The 20,308-nt window shown below is 39.4% G+C and overlaps 1 protein-coding gene across 1 annotated transcript in view; it reads left to right on the top strand.

Annotated features, from left to right (window-relative positions):
• Nucleotides 1–20,308, top strand: part of ephb3b (eph receptor B3b) — a 232,883-nt gene that overhangs the window by 100,840 nt on the left and 111,735 nt on the right. The gene's annotated exons all lie outside the window — the stretch shown is intronic.

The raw sequence follows: 20,308 nt of genomic DNA, 5'->3' as shown, positions 1-20,308 counted from the left end.
TTTCTTGCTGAAATGAATGCTTTCCCCGTCACCTCACTTCAGTAGGCCATAAATTCAGCCCTGTGTAGAGTGCTTCAATCTCAGATGCCAATGGTTGGAGGAGAAGGCTGGGAAAGAGGCAGAGGTTTCTTATGTTTCCGGGTTTTTTTTTTACTAAGTCAGAGTAGAAGCAGAATCCTTAGCTGTTTTCTCAAGAAGGTCAGCAGGTACAACCGAGGCAAAACCATTGGCAGCCAGAGTCTTAAACCAACAAAAGCACTGACAACAACCAGTGACAGCTTTATAAGCCCATGGCCTTTACAGACCACGTTTAAAGCCAAACTGCTCTTAGTTTTCTTGTTGTCTGGTAAACATTTTTCAGCTGCGCTGATTAAAAAACATAATAACTAAAACAACTTTATGATCTTCTACATGGTCAAAATATTTTAGACTTCTGTCTTGTGTACCCCAATGCCTTATTTCAATCTCTGCAATGGAGTGCAGACACATAACAATGATCTAACCATTATAACTACAAAGGCAGCCAAAAATGAAAATGCTTTACATCATGTGTCTGCTAAGCCAGTGGTTAATCTGAGGCTCTTTCCCCACCACAACCTATCAGTTGGACCCCTGGAGAAACCATGTTCTGACATGGGGGTCACCACTCAGAAGGGTCTCCTTTTTGTGTGATTTATCACAAATGAGTCCTTGATGAGACGTAAAGGCACCTGCATGACCACAGCAGTTTAAGTCAGGTGGGGTCCAGAAGAATGCCGCCACATCAAACTGCTGCCAGTGGATGCCATGATTCATGTCCTTCAAAACTTTCAACAGCTCCCATGAGATATGTTAGTGACCGGGTGAGGATAGACAACTTGACAGATGCAGCATATGTCACTGGATGAAGGGGGGTCTGGTCTGCCGTATTGTTGAATCCCTCAGAGACCCTTTGAATTTCAGCTGCAGATATTCTTGCAACTCCTGAGTTTGCTCGTTTTCAAAATACCAATGTCATATCCAGAGGTGAACCATTACCACATGGTCTGCATCTGCATCCAGATGTCATGAGCCAGATTTAGGCCATATTTGGTTGAGGAGAAATCGATCTGTTGTCTATAATTCCAGTTTTGTTGTATGGGGTTAGATTTAGTTCAGGAATTCAGCAAACCAATTAAATTTTTTGAATGTCTGATTGAGACTAGTCTGTTTGACATAGACCAGGCTTGGTTTGCATGACTTTATTTCTCTAAACCATAGTGCTAAATGGCTCTAGCAGCAAACTAGATTTTGGCAAGATCTAAGATCACAGATTTTCTGTCATATTAATGACAAGGAAGGTAGTGCAAACAGCTTTCCAGGTCGCAGAACCTGTCATTGGGAAAAACTGACCCTTACACACTGTAATTGGCCAAGCCCATATGTTTATTCCATTGCTTATACTCTTCATTATTATGATGTACAGTATAGAAATGTATCTTTCTCTCCAACTCAAACTAGTCAACTAAGAAAAGACACTGCTAATGTTTATTTTACAGCAGAAATTCAACTTATTTGGTTTGGATAACTGCAACCTAAAAAATGCAAGGGTTGACTTTGATACCTTGCCAAAGACCCACAGTCTTCCTCTTAACTGGTAACTCAGTATGGAGTTTGTGTATTTGTCTGACACCAGTAGCTCTGGGCTTTAAGCATAAATTATGCATAACCAATGTATTTTATTTAAAATTAATTAGCTCATCTCATAGACGTGGATTGTTTGCTAATGGAAACAGTGGAATGGAGGGGGTAATGAGGGTAAAATAAAAAAAAAAAAGTGTGATGGCAGCTGTGACTTCACGGTTCCCCCACTGCTCTCTAGGAAAAGATTAATAGTTAGTGGAAGGCCTTTAGGCTGTGGAAATACCCCTAGTGGCCCTTATCCCTGCTCTGGGAAAAGCAGGGATTATTGTCAAGGTATCAGAGCCTGTCGCATAGCAAGCCCTCCCCTTCTATTTCCCAACCCTCTGAATCTTACTTCCATTACCTAAATAAGAAAAACATTAGCTGCATTTGGCACACATGCTTGGTAAAACCTGGTGTACATTTTACACTTTGTTTATGGCACTAATTCACATGTATGTAGCCACACTGCTGGGGGCCCTATTTTCTCACTCCTTTCTTGCCATAAACTTATTTGATCTTCAAATAAGAAGAAAGTGAGGTCAATTTTTCAAACGTGGCACAGCATATTATCTCTGGCAAGGCAAGTCAAATCAGCCTGGCAATTAACTTAGGCTCAGTGCCGCAACGCAAATCATCAGGCTCGTTTAGGGTCGGGCGGATTCCTCTCTCTAGGCAATTAGCCTCCTTCATTAATTAAAAATTCTAATCAGGATGTTGGATCGATAGTGTAAATCACATGTGCTGCAGTTCACCCAGAGAAGTTGCTTCTTACTTCCAAGGCCTGCATTGACAAAGTAATCAACCAAACTCATAAAGGATTAATGGAACAAGAGCTGATATGACTGACATTCTTATAAATCCTTCATGGTATGTGCTGAAGTACGGAGCATGCACCAGAAAGAAGTTGTGTGCCTTATGAGCTGATTTTAAAAATATACTGTGTATTTATGTATATACATATAAGCAAAATTAAATGGTGCACATAATGTTATTTTTTTTTTATTTTGTGAAAGACATACATGCATACATTTGCAATTAAAATAAGACATAAAGGGCATCATAATTAGATAGATGTGCACATTTCGTAGAAAAGATTCCTGTGGCTTAGGAAATTACATTTTACATCACTTATGATACATTATGTTTAATTTGTGACTGCAGGATAAGTTGGCAATAAAAATAATCCAGTGTATTGTTTTTCTTAGTGTAGGTAGATCATCAATAATGGAAGCACTCAGTGTTTGCTAGTGTTGGTCAGTCCCTACCCTTACCTCATATGGGTGAGCAACTCATAACGGCTCTGGGGGCCAATTACTCTGTAGCTGAAGTGCTTTTTCCATTTTTCCAGTTTGTGTGCGTGTGTGACATGTACACATACATTAACACACACCCACACTTAAATGGACAGACCAACAGTCATGCCCGTACACCCTTGTGCATGTGTATACACACTGTTCATGTGTGATTTTAAAGACATGAGATAGAAACAGAGTAAGGGTGTCTGCAATGTGTTCCAATAACACTTAGTTTTGTTTGTGGTCTTGCAGTCGTGGTTTCACTGAGAAAATATCCCTGGTAAATGTTACTGTTGTTTGGGGGGAAAATGAAGTCATTTTGGATCCCAGAAGAAATCAACATAGACCCAATATTTCCTTCTCATTAGCAAGAAAATGAGTAGAAGTAGGTGGAGACGGTGCTGCAAGAGTTGCATTTTGTGGCTGATTCATTTCAGCAGGAGGTGAATTACAACCGTGTAGAGTTTCCTCTGAAAACGTTGTCATATATCAATATCTATTTACTGTTACTTGGCTCATGCCTAACTGTGAGGCCATGTGGCTTGCAAAAAACAAAAAACTTGCTGTGAACAAATTAGGTAATACAAATACAGGTGTCGCTCCCACCAAGGACACTGAAGTACCACCACCATTATCACCATGTGGCTCCTCATTGATTGACAGAGTAGGACACTTCCTGCAGAAAGGTCAGCAACAGCTTTGCTCGCTCCACGTCTGGTTAATCCGCTTCCTGGTATTTTGACACCATCAGCGGATGAAGAATGTTGCTTGGTTTGGCCTCTGGAGTACCAAAGCAAAAACCAACTAACTGTAGGCACTGCTGTTGTATGTCAACACAGCTGGAGGTGTAAAGTAATTAGGCCCATTTTGATATACACTATGCAACTATATATAAACTATGTGTTTCAGAGAACCAGCTTGATGTTCAGCAGGCAGTGCTGTATGTCAGCTATAAGCATTTACAACTGGCTCTCAGGATAAAATAAATAATACAATAACATCATAAAACATTTTTACATGAACAAACCCATGAAAAACTGTAGGTAAGATTACCCTGAAAACATATACGTATCACTAAACAGATGAATAAAATAATAAAATATATCATTACTATAGCAATCACTTAAAAAACACTGCACAATGAAAAGAATCATGAAGTAGAAGTATTAAATGAATACAATTAATAAAGTCAAACATAAAATCTTCTAACACAAATTGTGTAAATAGCATAAATGCAAGAATGACCTATTTTTATGCAAAAATATTTGGGTACATGATTGTGCACTTCATAAAGTAAGAAAGGTATGTCTCAAATTAAGTAAATCCTTTCCTCATTAATAAACTTTATGTTACTATGAAAATTAGTAATTCAAACTGGGTGGTAAATGTTGGAAGAAATGTATCTATTTAAACCGCCTTCACAACTGTGATCCTTCCTTTCTACAGCTTTATTTCTGTGTGAAATTGGTTTCTTTATGCATTTTTTATGTGGTGGATGTTTTGAACCAGAGTTCATGTTCATGTGTATTTTGTACATTTACATTTTTGTCATTCTTTGAAATTCCAGTAGACCAGGCTCAATCCTCTGGCAGCTTTTCTCACATGCAAGAATCACCCATTATATCTAATTTACTGTGAAAGCAGTTGCTGTACAAAAAACTACATGGTTTACTGAAATCAGGCCCACAGTAAAGGACTGATCTGGTTTTTCTCAAATCGAAGAAGATGTGGCCATGGAACACCCAAAACTCTTTTCTACTGTTTTCCAGCACAGGAAATGAGAACAGAATTTCTGTGGCATGTCCTTTTATTTCTTCCAGTGAGATCTTGTCGCAGTACATCAACTGTACATATGGAGATTAAATGCACTAGCCCACAGCTCTTGTAAATCTTTTTTTTTTTTTTTTTTTTTAATTTTTTTACCAAAAAAATGTGTTCCCCCGTTATTTGAACTGAGGGAAAATCTGGGAGTTATTTTATTGTAATATGTTTATTTCTTCCACTTAATCAGCCTTTTTGTAATGGTGTTTTCCATCATATTTTTGGCTGTTTACTACTTCTCTATTGTGTGTTTCCGCTTGACTAATGCAAAGTTGCCTTGCGCTTTGCCTTGTACAGCAGCCAAGCATATGCACATTCTTATTCCCACTTAATCCTTTGGGTTTTATTGATTTTTCTTTTTTCTTTTTTCTTTAGACAGAAATGAATGCCACACAAGCTGCTATTAATAAATCCAGTTTCTTTCAGTATCAGCAACAGAGTTTCACTAGAATCAAACCTGTGTCCCACTCGTTGATTTTCTTTTAAATTTATGGCACCGTTGATAGCATGTCAGCTATTTCTGCACCGCTGTATATCACATTACCAAGCCTATTGACAATAAACAGAGCCATGGACCTGGAAGGCAACAGCTGAGAGAATTAGTAGGGTCTGAGTCATACCTTGAGATTGTTCAAATGAATCCGGTATGGTTCAGTGCTGAAAAATTTTACTGAAATTATTTGTTTTTCCTCTGTAACACTCGGCTGCTTCAGACTTTTTGTCAGTTTGATCTATGACCTGCATGATGAAGTCCTTCTTGAGAAATGGTATTGTAGGTCAGATTTTTGGTGGCGCATGTTCCAGTACATTGCACCAATGGCTGCAAATTAAGCCAAGAGCATTGTTTTTTCCTAAAATATTGGGAAATGACCTTTATGTACTTAAACGTTCATTTTGCAATACGTAGAGGGATCTATTATCAGAAATGGAATATAGTATTCATAAATATTCAATTTAATTCAATTCAATTCCATTTTATTTGTATAGCACCAAATCACAATACAAATCATCTCAAAGTACTTTACAAAAACAAAAAACCCAACAAATCCTTTATGAACAAGCACTTGGCGACAGTGGAGAGGAAAAACTCCCTTTAACGGAAGAAAAAAACCTCCAGCAGAACCAGGCTCAGTTTGGGTGGCCATCTGCCTCGACCGGTTGGGGTAAGTGGATAGAGGAGAGAGAAAAGAACAGCAACAATAAACAACAAATAGACACTGCAGGTTGGTGGGACCAGTAACTGCACATTAGCGATATACAGCTCCAGGACCAGGGACACGTGCAGAAGGTACAGAAAGAGAACAGAGAGAGAGGGAGAGAGAACAAATATGTTGTTATTAGTAATCCTCAGATATATCAACCTCGTTTTCTTAATTTTATAATCAGCCTTTTAAATCTACATAGAGTGCGGGTCACCTTTCACAGAGGCAGCCATATTGTGCTGTCATCTTTCTACAGTAGCTCAGAGTGAGCATTCTACAATCTCACCACTAGATGCCGCTAAATCTTTCACATTTCACAGATTGCACCTTTAAGAACAGTGCAGGATGTCATTCTGAAAGTTCAAACAAATCTAAACACTCTAAGCCATGAAAAAAGTAATGTAGTGTGTATACATATACAGTATATATAGAATTGTAGTGTCAGTCCAAAATATGCATCTTCTGTAACTGCTGAAACTGGCCCTCTGGTTTTGGGTGTGGAGGACTTTGTCGCTTTGTTTTGACCTGTCTTGTTTTTAATTGCTCAGAGTTTGGATGATGTAACTGTGACAGAGTCCAGAATATGGACATGCCACTTCTGTGGCTGTTGAGTGGCGTCTTCAGAATTATAACAAAGGTGCAAAAGAATGATCAGTTTTACCCCCTATAAACAGCCACAGCAGCTGTTTCCAATTCTTACATGAAATCTGAAGTGAGAGATGTTTACACAACCAGGCGCACATATCAGTGTCACAAGGAAAAGTTGTTTTGTTTAAAAAAAAGCCTTGAGAAAAAGGAAGAAAAGCTCTTCCACTCTAGCATTTTTAGAAGCGGCTTGAGCCATTGCCAAAGAAATTCCCTCAGACATAACAAGGTTTTAAGAGAGGGAACTGCCCTATGAAACTGTCCATGCTTGATGTTCTCCAGAGTAGACTTTGCTGTGGAGCTACAGTTTTGTTCACATTTGTGTCATATCGAAGTTCACAGACACACTGATTGTTATCTATGAGGGAAGAGCCATTTCTGCCCCACATCTAACAAGGTTACCATACTGTGGCTGTCAGCTAAATGGTGACGGGTGGGGTCACAGGCAGCACTGTAACCCCGAATCCTGAGCAAAACAAAGTGATGACTTTAAATCGGCCAAACCTTCTTCTGAGGACACAGGCCAATTGTTCTGCAAGATTTTTTTTTTGTATGACTTTTGCCTGACTTTCACAGGCCTTCATTATTGAGTAATGTGGAGAAAATGCTTGCCGTGATCACAGAATAACATTTTCTCTCAGGAGTCATGAGTGAAGTTCACAAGAGCACCCATGTGAATGAGACAGCTATAAAAGAAATGCCATGCAGGAACTGTCAGAAACCTATGTCTCTTTTTTTAAAATTACACATATAAAATAAAAGTCCTAAGAGTTTCTGTACTGTATTGTTTATAAATATAACACACCTTCTCTGTACTCACACATTACATTTAATGTTTGTGGTTTTTGAGTGGCTAGACATTAGTTGATTTCTCTCAGTGTTGCTCTGCTCAAGCATGGGCTGATGCTCACACACAGTATTGCTTGAATGTGTTTGTTGATTCAGAGTAACCCTTCAGGCAAGCTAGTGCATTGTAGGGTTGGGATAAAACATAAATTAAGGGATTTCAATTTTATTATCTGCTGATTTTTAAGTGTGCAAAAAAAGTGAAATTTGGTTATTCGGCACAGCGTGATTTGGTAAAATAAAGAGTATGTTTGGGCATTTAAGATATTTTCCATTATTATTCTGGCTGATGCACTCCTAACCTCCGCTGGATTTTTAACAGCTTCTCTTCATACACAGTAAGATCTGCCAAGTGAACACTCTCAGAGGTGACGACTTGGCAGTTGCAAATAACAACCTGCGACACCACTCCAACACTGACTCATAACACCAATAAATCAAAGCAAACAGCATTAGAGCAGAGAGGAAGAAAATGCAGAATGCAGGGCAATATTGTAATGAGTAATATTTAACATGATGGTAGAGTTAATTGGTTGTGATACAGTGGCTATAAATTACAGCATATTTAAGGAGATTGGGAGAGTTATGATTATGTTAATTTCTTTTTTCCATTTGCTCTTGTCACTTTATCAAACTTGCTATGGCTTCTGCATCTGAGTGTTGTTTACATTTCTTTCTCTCCAACATTATTTTCACAATTTCAGCACAGATAAAACCAGAACGCAGGCACTCAGTGATTACCAACACGCCGGATCGCTGCTAAATCTGCATCTCTAGCAATTCCCTTCCAAGTCTGACTCGTAATTTATTTCACTGGTTAAGCCTTTGTTTCAGCTTCCTCTCCCTCGCTGCTCAGCTAATATGAGAATTGTGACAGGAAAAAATGAAACTGCTCCCTCTGTTTCGCTCTCTTTCTCTGTCTATTTTAAATTCGCAGCTTAGCTCTGTGTGAACAACATTAATGGTATGTTTACATGTCATAAATTGTCTGCTGTGGTCTACCTTTGTGCAGGTTTAGATATTTCTTTTTTTTTCTGCCATAAAGCACTGGTAGTCTGCGGTAAGGTCACACCTTCTGTATCCTTTCTTTAATATTGTGAAAGTACTTTTTGCTGTGTTATTTTTGTGTAGCATTTCTCAATACCACAGCCTTGCGATGCTGTTCTCAAAACTCAGTTACTTAAGTGTTTTCGAGGAGGCCATGCTTAAGCACTTAAAGCGTTTGTCCCTCTTCTCTCTCAAGTGGTTGATTGAGGTTGTGTTTACAAAACAGGCAACCAAGTAATAAGTACATCCACCCTCTCCTTGCCTCTAAACATGCATCCTACACAGGCTTTTCCACTTTCAAAATTGCACAAATGCACAGTTCCACAGTTACAAGCCAGCACAAAGCAAACTGAAGAATAACAGCAGGTTATCACTGCCTCACAGTCCCGCACTTTTTCGTTCTCTAATAAATCTGGCTCATTCTCAGTGGAGAACACCTTTTGTAGAAACAGTTTGTGTTGACAATAAAGGCATCACAGCAGACTTTTTAAAGCAGAGAGACATTTTTCTCAGTCCTGACATGACTTACAGCAGTTCCTTTATACCTAATGTTGCTGCTGAAGTAAACTCCATGGCCGCTTTTCTCAGCTTTGTGGTGCGGTTGGATTCACAAGAAGTTTTTGCAAATAGATGTGTGTGTGTGTCTGTGTGTGTATGTGTGCACTTCAAGCTGAACCCACTGACTGCACTCCAGAGCTCAGCCAGTGATGCTTGTCACTGTATGCTGACATTGCGCACACTGGGCTGATAGAGCAGAATGACCACTCCAATGCGGAGAGCGACCATGGGCAGAACTATCACTGTGATTAACTGTAATGACTGCGGGTGGAAATGGGTGGTTAGAGGGTTGTGGAGAGGATGAGGGCCACGTTGGACCAATCTGGAGGGGTGACGCGCCGCATGTAGGCCTCCGCCAGGCTCAGGTAATAGTCCCCATGTGTAGTGTGCCGAGCTGTATCCCATGGGGCACTGTGCACACAGGAGGCCACTTGAAAGCCTATCTGGATGTAGCAGCAATCAGAGTCAGAAAAAGCACACAGGGGAGTAATCTGTTCCAGCTTCTGGAGCGTGCCAGGGACTGGGGGAACAGAGATGAGAGTCTGCATGTGTGTGTGTTTGTGTGTTCATGTGCAAGGGGGTTTATGGCTTCATTTGGACAAGGTCATGGATAGTCAGATGGCAAAAACATGTCTACCCTTCACAAACACTCTGATTCCAGTACACATCTTAGACACGACCCGTCACATTTGCAAGCAGTGCTGTGGCATTGCCACATCATTAAAATCCCTTCAGCAACTGAGTTATAGGTGGTTTGTTGACTTCCAAGGACATCTCATGGGCAGTAGGTAATGCTTAAGATCCAATAAGTTTTTTACATCAAGCAACAAATATGCAGAGACAGCTCTAACCATCCCAAGCAGTAGCCAACAGTGGTAGAGATCACTTTTAATCTTTTACTTATAATTTTACTCCATCACAGTATTTCATGACATATTACAGTTTTACTTAGTAACTGAGAGAGAGTTTTTGTTTACTGCAGCACATACAATGTGAAACTCCTGAACAACGTTTAAACTCCCTTCGAAACTGCCAACCGTCTATTAACAATGAAAAACAGAGTTTATAGATAGTCCTCATAAGTTCTAAAAGACTCCAGTCTGGTGGCTTCCTCAACCTGTCAGCCAAGTTTGGTTTTTGGGTCCAACAGGATACTTGATATCAGTGTCATGGCATTGCTTCTTCAAGGTGATGATGATGAAGAAGAAGAACGAGCAGAAAAAATAGAAGGTGTAATCAGTTAGCAGTGACCCAGAGGAGGTCACGTTGAGCCTTGGGGCATAGACTAATGAAAAGTCCAATCATCCCAGCATAGGACGATCAGAAGGAGCCCCAGGCTATGATGGAGAGATCTAGGAAAAGACAGAATGTGAGACAGAGGAAGGAAGGGTAAAATGAGTGAGACGGGAATGAGCAGAGAAGACGACCCAACAGATGGTTCCTCCAGACACATGCACAAATATACAGTAATTCCCCATGATACTGAGTGCAGTTTCTTATGGTCAAGTTAAAGTAGCTAAGGGAGGTTAGGAGGAACATGAAACACCAAACAGTTCTAGGGAGCCACCTCTATGAACTGCTCCACTGAGAGCTGAGAACTACAGACCATAAAGCCTTTTTTCAGTTTTCAGTTTGCTTTAACACCACCAGTTACAACACTAAAGTAATGTAAGCCAGCCGATGGTTGCTATAGCGACATCACTACTGCATGACATTTGACAACAACGCCAGCAAAAAGTTTCGTTTTGCAATGATGCATCAAGATCTTTCAGAATTTTCTCCGGACTTCTGCAATAGTCCGTTTGGTTGTTTCTTTCCACGATGAACATTGTTCATGCTACTGAAATTAACTTTTGAAAAATGGCGATTGCCTGTGTTACATTGTCTTAAGTTAGCATTTGACGAATCAACATAAACATATGTCACTCATGGTTAATGTTGTACTGAAAAGTACCTACTTTGGAATAGGGGCCGAAAAAGTCCCCAAGAAGAGCGATTTATTATAGTTCTTGGTTCCAGCAGTACAGACACACACAAAAAACGTTCTCAAAGTATAAAGTTCCTGTTATCTGACAGCGCCTAATAATGGGTTTATATTTTTATTTTATTTTTTGAATTGAATGCTCTTCTCTAACTGATTCTGTGACCCTTTATTATCCTTCAAGTCATTGCACTAAAGTTGTTAAATTAGAAATTTAACAGATTATATATTTTATAGACATGCACCAATAAAACACTTGGACTTTATTGTCACAGTTGGAAAAAACCATCATGAGACAGGGTAGGAAGTACATTCATGTTTCCAACCACATTTTGAAACCATTTTCTTTGAACTGGTATTAATCCAGCGAAAGTGAAACTGAACATGCTTGTTCTTTTTCCACTGACGTCCTGTTCCACATTCACACCTTGGAGCTGCCCAGTGTTAGCCAGTGAGGAGCTCGCCCAGGCAGATGAATTTGTGACCACAACAAAGCACCGAATTTGGCTCTGATTGCTGCAGTGTGTGCAGGCTGGCCCACCACACTTTGACCATTTTCCGCTGAGTTTCACTCACTAAAGCCCAATACACAATCACCTGCAAATGATCAGCACTGTCAACTGTTAACCAGCAACATTATGATCAGGGATTGAAATGGATTTTTTGGTCACAAGTCAAAATGGCTATTAGATTTTAAAATTACCAGTCACTTTGAATTTCCTGTAGTCAGATGGTTTTCTTTTAATAAACTGTGAGTCCCAACATCCATTCTGGCAGATTTTGTTGTAAAAGTAATGGCTATTGTAACTGTTGTCCTCCAGCCATGAGAGCCATGAAAATGTTTTTCAAACAACACTAAATGTGACTGCATCATTTATGTGTGTGGTAGCACATTTGCAACTTACTCTCTAATTCCTCAGACTCTCTATTTTGCTGTGACTCTCAATCTCCACTGTTTGACTTATATCCAATTCAATGGATTTTGGTCGCAGCAGGTGGCATTTGTTCCAAGTCCAGTATTCACATTATTTTGTGGCTTTTGATTTACGGGACTCTACATGCATTTTGGGTGATTTTGACATATTAAGTTTTCACATCTTGTGTAATAAAACTAATACACAGAAAACATTGCTTTGTCAAAATAACAGGTTTCTAAATACGGAATATAAAAGTCTTATTCATAAATGTTTTAGAGGTAGTGTTTTTCAAATTAGGAATTGGCATATGTTCTATATGTTCTTTATTTGAAGCATAGACTTTTCATAAACGTCTTACATGTCTTCTGTTGGCTGCTGCCTCTGCTGTTTGTCCTTCTTTCTTTCTGCTACTTAAACAAGCTTGAGATATCTCTGTCAGAGTCTGGGCTTTGAATGTAATCCCTGTCATCACTTTATGTCTGCTGAAGTACACAAATAACAAGCACTTAGATTTAGGAATACAGTTCTAAAATGTTTTGAAACTGCAAAAAAAAAAAAAAAAAAAAGAAAGAAATAAAGAAAAAGAAAACAAAAAACAACCTCTGCCCTAACTGCTCTAACCTCTGCAATACTAACGTTAATACCTATTATATTAATACATATACTATTATGTTAAGATTTTACTATTTATATTTACTATTAAATGTACTACGTTAGAATGACATTTATAAATATTACTCAGCTTAGCTGCCTACGGCATTTGCAATATTTACAACGCCATCCCCAGTTGTGATCTTTCATGAAGTCAGATTTGGCAGAATTTCACTTTTCAGTTTCTGTAACCTCACTCACAGATCAGGTGACACAAAAAAGATGCCATTAAATGACATCCTCATGTGGACGCCCTGAGAACTGATTGATGCTTTCCAGACACTTTATATATAATAATTAATCTTAAGCAAAATGTTAGGCTGAAACTAAGGTCCCGATTAGTTTGAACCACTTTTCCTTATGTGCGGACAGTAAACATCAAGCAAAACTACTGTTTTGGTCAGGATCAGGCCATTTTGACTCAGTACAGAAAGGTCACATTCAGTTAACATTTTTGCTTCTTCATGTTCTCTACCCATAGTTTTCTCCTCCAGTCTGGGTCTTCAAACTGGTGTTCTTTTGGTCATAAACCTGCTTCCAAAACCTTAAGGCTACTGCTGCCCCATAAATCTGTCCCAGATCCCTACAATGGCTAGGAAACTGGGTAGGTAATGGTTAAGAAGAATACTCTCCTCCCAGAGCAATTAATGTTGACATGTCTTTAAGCAAACCACTTATTCTCAGTTGTGTCTGTGCAGCTGCTCAGTGGGCAGCAGAAGACTATCATCATTAGAGTTAGTACTGGGTAACTCCCATTAAGGAGTGAAGGTGTAATTATTTATTGTTTGTTTCAGATTTTTTAAATGTTCATGTTTGGTTGAGTGGTCCGTACAAAATTATGATCTACTGCAAGCATTAACAATGTGTACCGAGGATATCCATCTAATCCCACCAAGAACCATATTACATGCACAAGCATGCAAGCCTTTAAAGCCTGATTCCTGGTCACAGAGTATATTCTTTCAGCTTGACTAAGAGATGCACAGGTGATGACAATAAAAGTCTGCAGATGAGGAATGACCATGAATTAGCCTTAAAATTGGACATGGCTGGTTATGATTGCAGCCATTGTTTTATGGTTCCATTATCCAGACGCTGTCACCCTCAAAGTTGTGTTCAGTTTGCCCCTCTTCTGCACACACCAGGGAGTTATGACATCTTTTATTCTGGTTCTGCACGTTCTCTTTGAGCTACGTGTATTCTTGCTTCTCTGTTGCCTTCATAAGTCATTGGATTTCTAAGGCAATTCACACTCAAGGCAAAAGCAACTCAACTGAGGCTTCCTCTTTCCTCTTTTTCTCTTTCAGTCCCTTTGCCTCTCTCAATCACTCCCTGCTTTTCAGCCAAGGGCCTGTGTTGCTATTGATTAAAGCTGTGTCTTTTTGTCTCCTGCCAGCATTTTCCACAGCTTGTTGTATACTGAGAGGAAACAGCAACAGAGTGAAGAGGGAAAACGTGGTGACTAAATCAAGAGCATGGAGCAAAGCAAGCTTTGGGCTACTCCATGCCAGTCAGGGATACACGCACCTTCCCTCCCTAGGCCAGATGCCTGGAATGGGTCATTATATGGCACAGTATGGTTCCTGCTTCACTTGAAATCTTTCTCCACTATGCCCAGCCTGCTACTTCTACTGCTGCTACCTCCTCCCAGTTGTGGCATTTGGTTTGAAGGAGTCTGGGGAAGTGAGGCCAGTCTGTACTCTGCCTGGGTGTAAATCAGGGCTGCAGCCAATAGAACCACATCTGTAACAATAAAGTCAGGTTAATGTGGAGTCATCTTAGAGGAGTAGAGTTTGCATCTGGGAACATCTGGTGAGACATTTGGAACTGCCTGCAATGAGTCACATAGTCGTTATTTCTCCCTTATTGTCTCTCATTTTCTGACTATTGGTTCTAGTTCTCATGTTGGGCTTGATTTTTTTTTTTTTTTGCCCCTTTGACTTTATTTTGTCTGCGTTTTTGTTCTTGCTACTCCGTCATTTTGATCTCCATTTCTCAGCTATGTTTTCATGTCTTTTTTCTCTTTTTTTCTTCATAGTTTCTGTCGCAACATCTGTTCATTTGCATTTGCCCTGCTTTTAACTTATTTTTTTTTTTCTCCATTACAGCATGGCTTTTTCTCACCATCGCCACTGTGGCAAATCCTGTTCACAGACTTTCAGAGACTTTCTTGGGGATTGTAAACAAGTGTCTCCAACATTGTGCAGACATGAGTTAGTTGCAAAAAGCACAGGCCGCAAACCAGTAAAATCAACAAGCGAAGATATACTGTACTGTTTATAACCACATGGTTTTGTGTGATGCTCCTCTGAACCCAAACACAGTTGAGACTTGAAAGTGCAAATGGCAATCCTGAACATAAGCAATGCATAATTTAACAAGTAATTTAAACACTTAGTGAGAAACGACCAAGAAATTGACAGCTGCAGTTCTCATGCTTACAGATAGAAATCGCATTCGATAATGGAGGAAAACTACACATAAACACATCCAGACTTAGATTATCACTGTTGCTCCCTCGGTTAATCGGTCATTTATGCCCCAGTGTGGTAAAAACAGACCCATCATAGGCCAAAGTGAAGGAGAAGCCTAGTCAATTATCCTTAACGTTACCTCTATCAGCACCTCTAATGTATTCACTGTTAGTCCAAGGGCCTGGGGCGGTGCTGGTTAGTCTGGAGAGAAGCTCAGACATATGTGTCCATGCACAGAAGACCAGATGCTGGCTGTTTTAATGTTGGTGCCATTAGCCAGCTCCTATTGCATTCTTTGGATGCTGTGCTGCCTGCTGCCTTAGGGTGAAAATCATTCCATTTAATATGGTGGAATACAGAACGAATAAAAGATTCAGGGTTGAAATGTGTTGCTTCCATAAAAATGACAATGGTGATATTAATGACATCACATCATGCCAATATTCCAAAACTAGCAGGGATTATGTTGTTATTTAAAAATTACATTACTCCCTCTCCTCTCTTTTCTTTTTTTTTTTTTTAACATTTTTACTCCTGCTTCCTAGTAAGCTCAGCAAGTTTTGGTCAATTTTAAGAACAGCAATGATTTACCAAGACATCTGGGTAGAACATTCTCTATCAAAAAGTGGAAAAGCTGGGGCAAAAACAAAAATGTATGAGATGCTTTGTCACCAGTCCCATGGAGGAAATTCTATACATATTTACCTTGTTTTCATAAGTGTCAATATAAATAGATATACTGACCTACTACACAGAGAGACAGGAAATGAACATAAACAGTAATATTCTCTGTCAATAGAGCAAAACAGGGTCATTAAAAAGTCAAAAGAGTATGGAAAATGTCAGCAAAAATAATCTATTAGTCAGCACAAACAGCAGGAAGAGAAACCAAGTAGAAGAAATAGTCATGTTAGGATTAAGAAAGGAAACATTCTGTGTGCACATGGGTGAGGGTTATGGTTAGTGCTCAAAATCATGCCCTGTACTGCATCACAGCAACTGTCTTTGATGACAGACCCTGAATGCCCATGGTACATCCTACTTTTGAAACATTGCCTGAGGCAACGTTTAGACTTTTTCTGCCCACAATTAGAGTCTAAACCACACCACAGTGGACAATATTTAACTCAGCCTGCAGTGCACATTAAGTAGCACCTTAAAGCCCTTGGTGAAAAGCTGAAAGGTTAAAGAAGCAAATACAGAAGACTGTATCTCTAGAAGTTCTTAGTATAAACAAGTAGTATTGAATCTGAAGATAAGGTTAGAGAAGTGACCTTGTGTGAATAGTTTTATTAGCAAGAGCACATTGTAAACACAAGTCAGTGTTGCTGTCAAGCAGCATATTTTTTTGACAAAGTGACAGTTCATTTTTTTAAAAAGTTGTAAACCTCAACATTTGTTGTGTCTTTAACTGAAGGAAATAACAGATGTTTTATAAGTTTACAGATTAAATGCATCACTGTTGCCTCTCAGCAACCAGGATGGTTTGACCAGGATGGAATTTGTGTGCTCTGCTTGTGACATGGGTTTTCTCCAGCGTGAAACACATGCAGGTCAGGTTAACAGGCAATTCTGAATTGCGCATAGGTGTGAATGTGATTGTGACTGGTTGTCTCTCCGTGATAGACCCTGCCTCTCACCTAAGCTGGTAGGCACTGGCTCCAGCCAGTAATGGGTAGATGGATGGAATGAAAGTAATAAGGAAATATTTTCAAGTGTAAATCTTATTTTCCAAAACCTTTTCAACACATATCAACAGGATGCCTCGCAGTAAATTCTAGTTTTTATATCTTGTCGCATTGTACTGTATTAATTTATTCCTGAGGTGTGCTTCCATGATCTAACTGTGAAGTAACTCAGTGGTGGGAATACACTCATGGTACTCTTTATTGTGGGTGACTTCATGACAAGCCTATGGCTTTGAAGTTTTGCTGTTTATTAATTAGAGGAGCAGAAACTCCTCTGTTTGTGTGTGCCCCTGTGGCTTGTCTGCACTGATGATCTGAGGGCTTTGTGTATGATGATGATAGGGGGGGGGGGGGGGTTCACAAGTTCTACCAAGTACTCTGAAGTGAGGGACCCACAACTAAATTAGCTGTAGCTGTTACCACATGGATTGGCTTGTGTCAGCTGAGCTAATGTGGGCCAGTAAGTACAGATTCACATGTCAGCATAGAGGAACATCTTGACTCCAAATGCTTTCAAGCTGACTTTGGGTTGGCTTGCATTCTCAATGTAAATGGAAAACTGTGCCCTAATCACAAACAAATAAAGGCATTAACATCAAGGAACTGGGGGATTGTGTCCATATCCAAAGGACACAGGTAAATGCCATGAAAACCCCCAACACTCCCGGTGTAATTTAATTGAGCTATTAGAGGCTTACTCATTAGCAGAAGAGATCTTATTCCACAAGACTTGACTTTAATTAGTCAATTCAATTAAAGGCACTCATGATACAAATTTAGCAGCTGCAAATGACACTCCTTCTAATGACAGTTCATAACAGTGGATCACATTAATTGACTGTTTTCATGTATCAATTAGAATAAATAAGATTCTGCTCTGCATTCATGAGAGAGATTTCTGAATACAGATTCATCTGAATGAATGGCTTCACTACTAGTTGGTGTCAGCAAACATTTGGCATTTTAGTTGTTTTCCTGCAGCTTCTCTAATAGCTAGTCATGACATTTAAGATCAAGAAATTAATTACTTTTACATTTTTTTTGCAAAAACCTACGCTGAAGATTATTTTAAGCAAATTGAAGTGAATGAAAGTATACTGACCCCATAATACCCTGCTATGCATACAAGGTCAATATGCAATGGCAGTAATGTGTGCTTGAGATGTAAAAAAGTGCAGAGAATGAAAAACTGCCACTTTTCTGACAGGAGCCATTACTTGCCAGCAGTTTGAATGCTAACCTGCTGTGAACCACATCCTAAGAAAAGTACCAGTGTCCAGTAAATCCTGGGTGAGCAAGCAATGGAGGAATTTCTGACTTCTGCCGCTGGGCACAGGGAAAAAGAGAGAGGAAAGGGAGAGAAAAAGTGAGAATTGCTATTGACCTGACATAAAAAGTGCCAAGAAAAATGACAGCTCTTCCCAAATGCAAAAACCACTGTCAGTGATTGGATTACAGCTCAGATTCACTGATACAAATTCCTAGTAATTTGTAATAAAAACAAAAACTAAAATTACCTCAACCTGTTTTCACTTTTATTTTTTATGCATTTTTTTTTTAATTTAAATGCAGACTTTACAGTTAGAACCAGGGCATTCTGGTTTCATGTCTTATGCTATGACCATATTCTGTCCAGGGCTTTCTCACTGGAAAAACACATTCAACATCGGGTGTGTGCAGGAAAATATCCCATTAGCAACCCTGGTAATTAACTATCTAAGGATACAGGCAGAATGAGAACCAGCCGCCTCTGTGACCCCGCTTCAACCTCCTCCAAGCCTCAACATGGCATCATACTTTATTCACCCCGAAGGCAAGTCAGATAAACTCGCCTCTCACTCCACACGATTTCTGGCATGTGCTTGAAGAGGCGTTTGTATCAATAAGATGTGATCTGAGACAAAGTTGTTTGACATAATAGAGGAAACGGGGAGGAGGCAGAGTTGGATCAGTGGAGAGTGGGCAATGGACAACACAAATCCTCACCCGCCCACCAAGTGCTGGGTGCTCGATACTATGGATCTGCAGCTGGGGAATTATTGCTCGTTTTTTTGTAAAATGTAGGTGTGTGTGTTATTTGATAGAGTCTCTGTATTTATGTACAAAAAAAGGGTAAAATGGCGTTGCTTTCCATTTGTTATTGCTCGAGAAGCCCATGTATTTGTGTTTAAATGTACAGGAAGCATCGCTGTTGGTGATATTTTTTTCAATAAGGCAACAGGATCAGTTTGAAAGTTGATTTTGGAGAGAGTGTTGTGCTGGAGGGAAGTAGCTTAGCTTTGGGGTCACCACCCTTGGGGACACACCGAAGAGGTGGGTAATGAATCCAGAGTCTGGAGTTGTAATGAGGACCGAGCAGAGGCTACTGTGTGTATGACTGAACAGAAGTCTGTGTACTCTACCTACTGTGGTTTAAGCAAAACTTGTAAGGAATATGATCCCCCTATTGGCAATGAAAGGTTGCATTTTAACAAGTAATTAATCTCAAGTTGCACCTCTGACCACATGCAGCGTTAGCAAATTCGCTGGATGAGATATTTTACATGCTTGTACTAGAAATTGTATTCATGTTTCTCTAATTGCATTTTTGTTTAATTTTGATTATGTGGCATATTTGATCCATCTTATGTTATTTAATTCTAGCTGGCAATGTCACTCAGCCAGTCCTAATACTGATACAGATTTATATATTTTAGAGATTAACTGTTTTTGGAGAAATCTACTAATGTCAATGAATTTGCATTGTCTGGTCAATATTATACTGCAGGTATCAACAATCTTACTCCAGTTACAGTTAAGAATGTCTTTATTGATTTCTCAGCACAGATAGCTGTTTCTTCCCCTGTCCACCACAAACATAGACACACACACACACACACTCACGGGCAACCTGTTTTCATGGAAAATCTAATTGTATTGTATCTCTCAGGGCAAAAGCCACCCTAGCCACTACAGAAAATAAAACCCTGATGTCTCAATTTCCATATTTTTCCTAAAAAAAAAAAAAAACAAGTTCCTGCTCTAACAGCTCTCTCACTGAGCTTGAGTTATGAAAATGACCTCCCCCAAGTATTAATCTATTAACAAAAATCTCACTATTTCTAAACAGTCACAAGGTCAAGCTTTGTGGATGTTATGTCTGTGGGTGTTTTTGATTGCCATACTGGGTACCCATCAATGTCCTTGAGGCTGGCTTGGAATGGTAGACTGTGTTTGAGTCCAGCTTTGGGTGCTGGAGGCCCATGCTGTTTTAATAAGTATTACTGCAGAGTAGATAGACCATTGGATTTGGGATTATATTTCCCATGTGCCAAATGAAAGAAATCAGATGTGAAAGTCTTTTTAGCAGAGTTGCTGTTTTAAATTGCTATATGGTAATTATTGACTACCCATTATTAGCCATGTTAGTGCCATAGCTTTTGGTTACTCAAACCACAACTTTGGTCCAAAGTGAAATATGTCTGCAGCAACTAAATGGATCCTCAAAGCACTGCCGTGTATAAGTAGCTACAAACTAAGCTGCTAACATGGCCATTATT

This window comes from Mastacembelus armatus, chromosome 4 (genome assembly GCF_900324485.2).
Source record: "Mastacembelus armatus chromosome 4, fMasArm1.2, whole genome shotgun sequence".
Classification (NCBI taxonomy): Eukaryota; Metazoa; Chordata; class Actinopteri; order Synbranchiformes; family Mastacembelidae; genus Mastacembelus; species Mastacembelus armatus.
The sequence above is the reverse complement of the archived record's forward strand: the minus strand, read 5'-3'. Positions and strand labels throughout refer to the sequence as shown.